General features: G+C 43.6%; 2 non-coding genes across 2 annotated transcripts; both read right to left on the bottom strand.

Moving 5' to 3' along the window:
- Positions 1-5,909: 5,909 nt before the first annotated feature.
- Trnai-uau (transfer RNA isoleucine (anticodon UAU)) lies at positions 5,910-5,981 on the bottom strand. The gene has a single exon. It is a non-coding gene; the product is annotated as a tRNA-Ile (tRNA).
- Positions 5,982-6,384: 403 nt separating this feature from the next.
- On the bottom strand, positions 6,385-6,456 carry Trnai-uau (transfer RNA isoleucine (anticodon UAU)). Its single transcript has one exon. It is a non-coding gene; the product is annotated as a tRNA-Ile (tRNA).
- Positions 6,457-7,864: the final 1,408 nt, after the last annotated feature.

Consider the following 7,864-nt stretch of genomic DNA (forward strand, 5'->3'; position numbering starts at 1 on the left):
TACGCGTGGGACGCTATTGCTCGCGCTGACCACACTAGGCAGATTGCACGCAACCGGCTTTGTTCCTCCCAAGCTGATATGAAAACGATTTATGACCGAAGACATCGAGTGGCGCACTTCGCTCCTGGATCCCTTGTCCTCCTCTGGAAACCTACCCGCCGTATCGGCCTATCTGAAAAGCTTCTGCCCCGCTACTGTGGTCCCTTTCGCGTCGTGCGCCAAGTTACTGACGTAACGTACGAGATCTCCCCCGTGGCGTCGACACCGTCGACTCACGCTACTTCTACAGACATTGTACATGTTGTACGACTCAAGCCATATTGTCCGCCGGACACTGTAACCCCATAGCGCCGCGATGGCGCTCGTTCCGCGGGGGAGAAATGACACGAGGCACCGACAGGCGACTAACAAACTATGCGTTTATGTGGGGATTTGCCACAGGTTAAGTGTACGGGGATTGTGCGACGAGTTCCCGTGGAAGAAGAGGACGAGGTGTGGTGGTTGTGCTTCCCTCGGTGTGTACTAGCGGCACCCAGCCTCTGGCGCTTTGAATTTACGAATACATCTTTCTACAGCATCCTCGCCTCGTAACAATATATATAGTAAGGAAATGAGGGGCTCGTTGACGAAATACAGAAATATAGGTCGGCAGTCTACAACGCCAAATGAGGCATAGGGGTGTGGTTAGGCTCTATTTTTTACTACGGTTACTGAAGTTAAGATTTTTTTTAAATATAAGGAAGAAAGAAAGAAATACACGCGCACAGAGTGGGGAGCGAACCCACGCCTTTCGATTAGATCTCGACTGCCTTACCAATTCGGCTGTCTGGGCGACTGTGTTTTCCTTCACTTTCTGGGCTATTTATATTTGCTAGAAGTGTATCTGACGCTTGAGGGCGGTAGCCTGCGCCACTCTGACTACACGGCGAGAAGGGGACCTTCTTTTCAACCCCTGGGGTGTGACTCAAACGTCTGCAGCCTGTCATGAGCGGGTAAGTGGCGGGAAGCCCTTTTATTTTACCTGGGCATCAAGGCTGCCAGAACCGAGACCCTCGCTAGGCTTTCGCAGAATAATACAGTAAGATAATGAGGGGCTCGTTGAGGAAGTACAGAAACATAGGTCGGCAGTCTGCAACGCCAAAGGAGGTATATTTATATTTTAAAAAAATCTTAACTTCATTATCCGTAGTAAAAAATAGAGCCTAACCACACCGCTATGCCTCCTTTGGCGTTGTAGACTGCCGACCCAAGTTTCTGTATATATATATATATATATATATATATATACGAACAAAGTAGAAGTACGCTCTTCGGAGACTTTATTTCCAACGTTTCGACCTGAGACAGGAAATAAAGTCTCCGAAGAGCGTACTTCTACTTTGTGCGTATTCCTGCAGCAACTAAGGATTTCACTTCACGACTATATATATATATATATATATATATATATATTGTATATACATAGTAGGGAAATGAGGGGCTCGTTGTGGAAATACACAAAGACAAGGCGGCAACCTACAACGCCTAAGGAGGCACAGGGGTATGGTTACGCTCTATATTTTACTACGGTTATTAAAGTTAACATTTTATTAAAATATACGGAAGAAAGACGGAAAGCAAAACACGTGCCCAGAGTGGGGACCGAACCCACGCCTTTCGATTAGATCTCGAATGCCATACCAATTTGGCTATCTGGGTGACTGTGTTCTCCTTCGCTTTCTGGGCTATTTATATTTGCTAGAAGTGTATCTGACGCTTGAGGGTGGTAGCCAGCGCCACTCTGACTACACGGGGAGAAGGGGACCTTCTTTTCAACCCCCAGGGCGTGACTCGAACGTCTACAGCCTGTCATGAGCGGGAACGCATTCTTGCGTTTGTTCAAGCAACATGTTCTTGGTTGTTGTGCCAAGCCCACGCACCTGCCTCGGTATTTTATACGACTGTTTTTTATGTGCAAACTTATGCTCTGTGGCGATATTGAGTCAAACCCTCGACCCGACATTCAAGAAATGTTACATAAGGTTCTGGAAGGGCCGAAAGAAATTCTGAAGAGTATCTCTGATATAAACACGGAACAAACCACCGAATGGGCAACATTACGAGCTGTCCTTCAAAAAGTCTCTAACCTAGAAACGCTTCTTAACACCATGAACAAATCTACTTGCAAGATCGATAACTTTGATACAAGTTTAAATGTACTGAAAACATCGGTAGCAGATCAGTCGGAGAAGATATTCGATATTGAAGTCCGTAGTCGGCGATCAATTCTAATAGTGTACGGCCTCATTGAAAAACCGAACGAAACTGAGGATGTCCTAAGAAAAGAAGTATTGGATGAACTATTTTGTAAAAAACATAATGTATCCTGCAAGTCGATTGGTCGTATACATAGACTTTGTAAACAAGCTGGAAATCGTCCCGTAATCATGTATCTTCAGGACTTCACGGAAAAACAAGAAATATTAAAAACGAAAAAAACTCAAAGGAACTGAAATCTTCATTCAAAACGATTACTCCCGTTGCACACTGCGTTGACGTAAACTGCTGTTGGATAGTAAAAAAATTGACAAAGCAAATGGGAAAAAGCCATATCTTGTACACGATAAGTTACGGATCGATGACGACACTTTTATGTGGGACGATAGCAAGAACATGCGCGTGAAGTTTTAAACCCTTCCAAAGCCGACACCATTTTGAAGCACATCCCAACCGTCAATTAGTGCATGACAAGCCCCTCCCCGATGTAATCAAAATTTTCACCTCCTTAATATTAATGCTCAAAACATTGTTAACAAAACTGTAGAACGCGAAAGTATCTTGTTAACCTACGCACCCCACATTACCGTTCTTACGGAAACTTGGTTAGGCGATAATTATTCTGGTGAAATTATAGTACCGGACAACTGCAAAATAATTACATGAGGTAGACCGTATCGCGGTGGTGATGTCGCTGTTGTGTTGAATACTCGCACATCCACTATTCTTTTAAATCAAATAGAACATCATGAAAGCTTATGCCTACAATTAAATGTCTTTGGAAATACAATTATCTTATTTGCCGTTTACCATCCCTCGTCTTCAGAAGTAGAATTCTTAACCAAAATTAATGATTGCTCACTCAAACATTCCAAAAACCACTTAAATATTGGCGGTGATTTTAATTTCCCGAACATCAACTGGGCTAAGTTACACTCTCCATGTTTTAGCAATCAAGTTGTTTTTGATATTATGTTGGCATGCGATCTTGATCAAGCAGTAGGAACTCCAACATGCGTTCAGGAAAATGCGGCATTCATTCTTGATCTCATTTCTCATAGTAACAGTTTCTCCAATGTATATGTATCAGTAGAAGACGGCCTGTCCGACCATAAGCTTGTCCTTTTCACATGTTCTGTAGTCGATCTATCTGACCAGGTGCCCTTACAGCGACAAATGTTTAAAGACTATAGTAGGGCTAATGATGAATCTATTCTCGACTCTCTTTGTTTTTTTTTACGGTTTTTCAGGCAATGATGCTAATTATCTGGGGAAAAAGTTCCGGTCGCTGTGTGAGTTCTGCCTCAAAAACTTAATTCTAAACAAAGCTAAAACGTCAAACCGCAGAAACCCTTGGATAACCAGAGAAATTATTCATTTAACGCGTAAGGTTAAGAAAACGAAAAGGTGGCAGCCGAAAGGCCCACTGCTTCAGAAGTTAAAAGATTCACTTGCTAGTAATACACGCGCAGCTAAACTCCCTTACTTGTCGGTGACCCTGCCACAGTTCCTAAAAAGTGATCAGGCAAAGGTCTGGCACAAGCTTCAGCCTAACAAACAAAAATCAGTCGGATGTGTTAAGCTCGGAGATAAGATTATTCGAGATTCCAAGCAAATCGCGACTGAATATAACCGCTATTTCCACTCAGTGTTTTCTGACCTGTCCGTGTGTACCAATTAAAATATTAACTGTATTGGGGTTGATCCAGATTTCATAACATTTGAAAGCGTATTTCCTATACTTCTAATATCAAATCTAAATCGTCATGGGGCCCAGACAACATTCCTAATTTATTGCTTCAACGCTACACCGAGTCACTCGCACGTTTCCTGGTTGTGATTTTTCGCTCGTCATTATCGCAAGGCATTATTCCGAAAGATTCGGTCATCGCCCGGGTGGTCCCAGTGTTTAAAAAAGGAGATAATGCCATCGTTACAAACTATAGGCCTATATCACTAACAGTGCCATGTTGTAAACTCAGGAGCACATTATTTCGAACTAAATTTAAACTTTTTAGATGAGCGTAATATTCTGTCACCATTTCAGCATGGGTTCCGTAAGGGCCTTTCTACCACTACTCAGCTTATTACTTCTATTCATACCTTCTCTGCTGTAATTGACAAATCAGGCCAACCCGACGTAGTTTTCATAGACTTCAGCAAAGCCTTCGACAGAATTTCCCATTCAAAGTAATTTTCAAGCTTAATTCACTGGGTTTTCCATCTACCATCGTAAACCGCATAAAATCTTACCTGCATTCCCGCGTTCAATTTGTAGATATAAATGGTTCTCATTCAGACTTCCTTCCTGTTAATTCAGGCGTCTCCCTGGGAAGTGTTCGGGGACCGTTACTTTTCTTGATTTTTATTAACGATGTAGCATCATGTGTTAAAGAAGGCGTTGAAATACGATTATTTGCGGATGGCTGTTTGTTATCCAGCACAATTAATTCTTCTAATGACCAGCAAATTCTAAATGATAGCCTTGACGCAATAAATAATTGGTGCGACCTTTGGGACATGAAAATAAATACTAAGAAAACCGTATTTATGAGTATTACTAACAAAAAGCAACCATATGAACATCAGTACACAATCAATTGTCTTCCTATCTCGCGAGCTGATAACTTTAAATATCTTGGCGTTACAATTACTAGTAATCTAACATGGTCCCCCCCCCATTCTTAAAGTATGCGCCTCAGCACGACGAAAACTAGGCTTACTAAGACATAAACTTAAAAACTCGCCTGCGAACATAAAGCTTCAGGCGTATAACACAATAGTACGACCAAGCCTTGAATACGCATGCGTGGTCTGGGATCCACGTACTAAAAAAGACATTGGCAATCTCGAAAAAATTTAAAGATTAGCCGTCCGCCTCATTTACAACCGATACCGCCGCCATTACTCCCCAACAGAACTAAGGAAAATAAATGAAGTCCCAACTTTGGAATCTGGACGCAAAATGAATAGGCTAAAATTTCTTTTCCAATAATCACGCGGGAATATCAGACTCGAAACATCAGCCTTCCTGACTCCGTTATCATCGCGTCCCACCAGAAATTACCATTCTGCAAAGATCACGCCTATCACAGCACGCACTAACAATTTTAGGTATTCTTTTTTTCTTCGCACTATAACCGACTGGAATAACCTCCCGCATAAAATTCCTTCATCCGATAATGTGCTGAAATCTATTGATCAAGTGTTTGAATTGGAAATTTTGTATTAATATTTCACAGTGTTTCTCGAAATATATTGTATTGTCCTGTTTATTGTTTTTACCTCGCTAAAGATTGTATAATTGATCTAACGGCACTGTAACACCCCCACTCCTGCTTGGGCCCATTTGTGGCCTGCAGTATTGTATAAATAAATACATAAATAAATAAATAAATGAATAAATAAATAAATAACTGGCGGGAAGCCCTCTTATGCTACCTAGGCATCAAGGCTGCCAGAACCGAGACCCTGGCTAGGGTTTCCCAGAGTAATATAGTAGGAAATGAGGGGCTCGCTGGGGAAATACAGAAAGATAAGGCGGCAGTCTAAAACGCCTAAGGAGGCATAGGGGTGTCGTTAGGCTCTTTTTTTACTACGGTTAATGAAGTTAACACTTTTTTAAATATACGGAAGAAAGAAAGAAAAACATGCGCCCAGAGTGGGGACCGAACCCACGCCTTTCGATTATATCCCGAATGCCTTACCAATTCGGCTATCTGGGCGACTGTGTTTTCCTTCACTTTCTGGGCTATTTATATTTACTAGAAGTGCATCTGACGCTTGAGGGTGGTAGCCAGCGCCAGTCTGACTACACGGGGAGAAAGGGACCTTCTTTTCAAACCCCGGGGCCATGACTCGAACGCCTACAGCCTGTCATAAGCGGGTAACTGGCGGGAAGCCCTCTTATGCTACCTAGGCATCAAGGATGCCAGAACCGAAACCCTCGCTAGGCTTTCGCAGAGTAATATTGTAAAAAAATAAGGGGCTCGTCGTGGAAATACCGAAAGACAAGGCGGCACTCTACAACGACTAAGGAGGCATAGGGGTGTGGTTAGGCTCTTTTTTTACTACGGTTAATGAAGTTAACACTTTTTTAAATATACGGAAGAAAGAAAGAAAAACATGCGCCCAGAGTGGGGACCGAACCCACGCCTTTCGATTATATCCCGAATGCCTTACCAATTCGGCTATCTGGGCGACTGTGTTTTCCTTCACTTTCTGGGCTATTTATATTTACTAGAAGTGCATCTGACGCTTGAGGGTGGTAGCCAGCGCCAGTATGACTACACGGGGAGAAAGGGACCTTCTTTTCAACCCCCGGGGCCATGACTCGAACGCCTACAACCTGTCATAAGCGGGTAACTGGCGGGAAGCCCTCTTATACTACCTAGGCATCAAGGATGCCAGAACCGAAACCCTCGCTAGGCTTTCGCAGAGTAATATTGTAAAAAAATGAGGGGCTCGTCGTGGAAATACCGAAAGACAAGGCGGCACTCTACAACGACTAAGGAGGCATAGGGGTGTGGTTAGGCTCTTTTTTTACTTCGGGTAATGAAGTTAACACCTTTCTTAAATATACAGAAGAACGAAAGAAAGAAAAACACGCGCCCAAACTGGGGACCGAACCCACGCCCTTCGATTACTTGTTCAATGCCTTACCAATTCGGCTATCTGGGCGACTGCGCTCTCCTTCAATTTCTGGGCTATTTATATTTACTAGAAGTGCATCTGACGCTTGAGGGTGGTAGCCAGCGCCACTCTGACTACACTTTCAATCCCCGGGGCGTGCCTCGACCGTCTACAGCCTGTCATGAGCGGGTAACTGGCGGGAAGCCCTCTTATGCTACCTAGGCATCAACGCTGCCAGAACAGAGACCCTCGCTAGGCTTTCGCAGAATAATATAGTAAGGAAATGAGGGGCTCGTTTAGGACATACAGTAAGACAAGGCGACAGTCTACAACGCCTAAGGAGGCATAGGGGTGTGGGTGGGCCTCTTTTTTTTACTTCGGGTAATGAAGTTAACATTTTTTTTAAATATACGGAAGAACAAAAGAAAGAAAAACACACGCCCAGAGTGGGGACCGAAACCACGACTTTCGATTAGATCTCGAATGCCTTACTAATTTTGCTATCTGGGCGACTGTGTTCTCCTTCACTTTCTGGGCTATTTATTTTTACTAGAACTGCATCTGACGCTTGAGGGTGCTAGGCCGCGCCATTCTGACTACACGGGGAAAGGGGACCTTCTTTTCAACCCCCGAGGCGGCACTCGAACGGCTACAGCCTGTCATGAGCGGGTAACTGGCGGGAAGCCCTCTTATGCTACCTAGGCATCAAGGCTGCCAGAACCGAGACCCTCGCTATGCTTTCGCAGAGTAATATAGTAAGGAAATGAGGGGCTCGTTGGGGAAATACAGAAAGACAAGTTGGCAGTCTACAACGCATCAGGCGGCATATGGGTTTAGTTGGGCTCTTATTTTTTACTTCGGGTAATGAAGTTAACATTTTTTGAAATATACGGAAGAAAGAAAGAAAGAAAAACACGCGCCCAGAGCGGGTGAACAAGTCCGATTTCGGAGGAACAAGTCCGATTTTGGGCGATAT

Source organism: Haemaphysalis longicornis, unplaced genomic scaffold (genome assembly GCF_048455015.1).
Source record: "Haemaphysalis longicornis isolate Haplotype H1 unplaced genomic scaffold, Haemaphysalis longicornis Haplotype H1 scaffold_52, whole genome shotgun sequence".
In the NCBI taxonomy this organism is placed as follows: Eukaryota; Metazoa; Arthropoda; class Arachnida; order Ixodida; family Ixodidae; genus Haemaphysalis; species Haemaphysalis longicornis.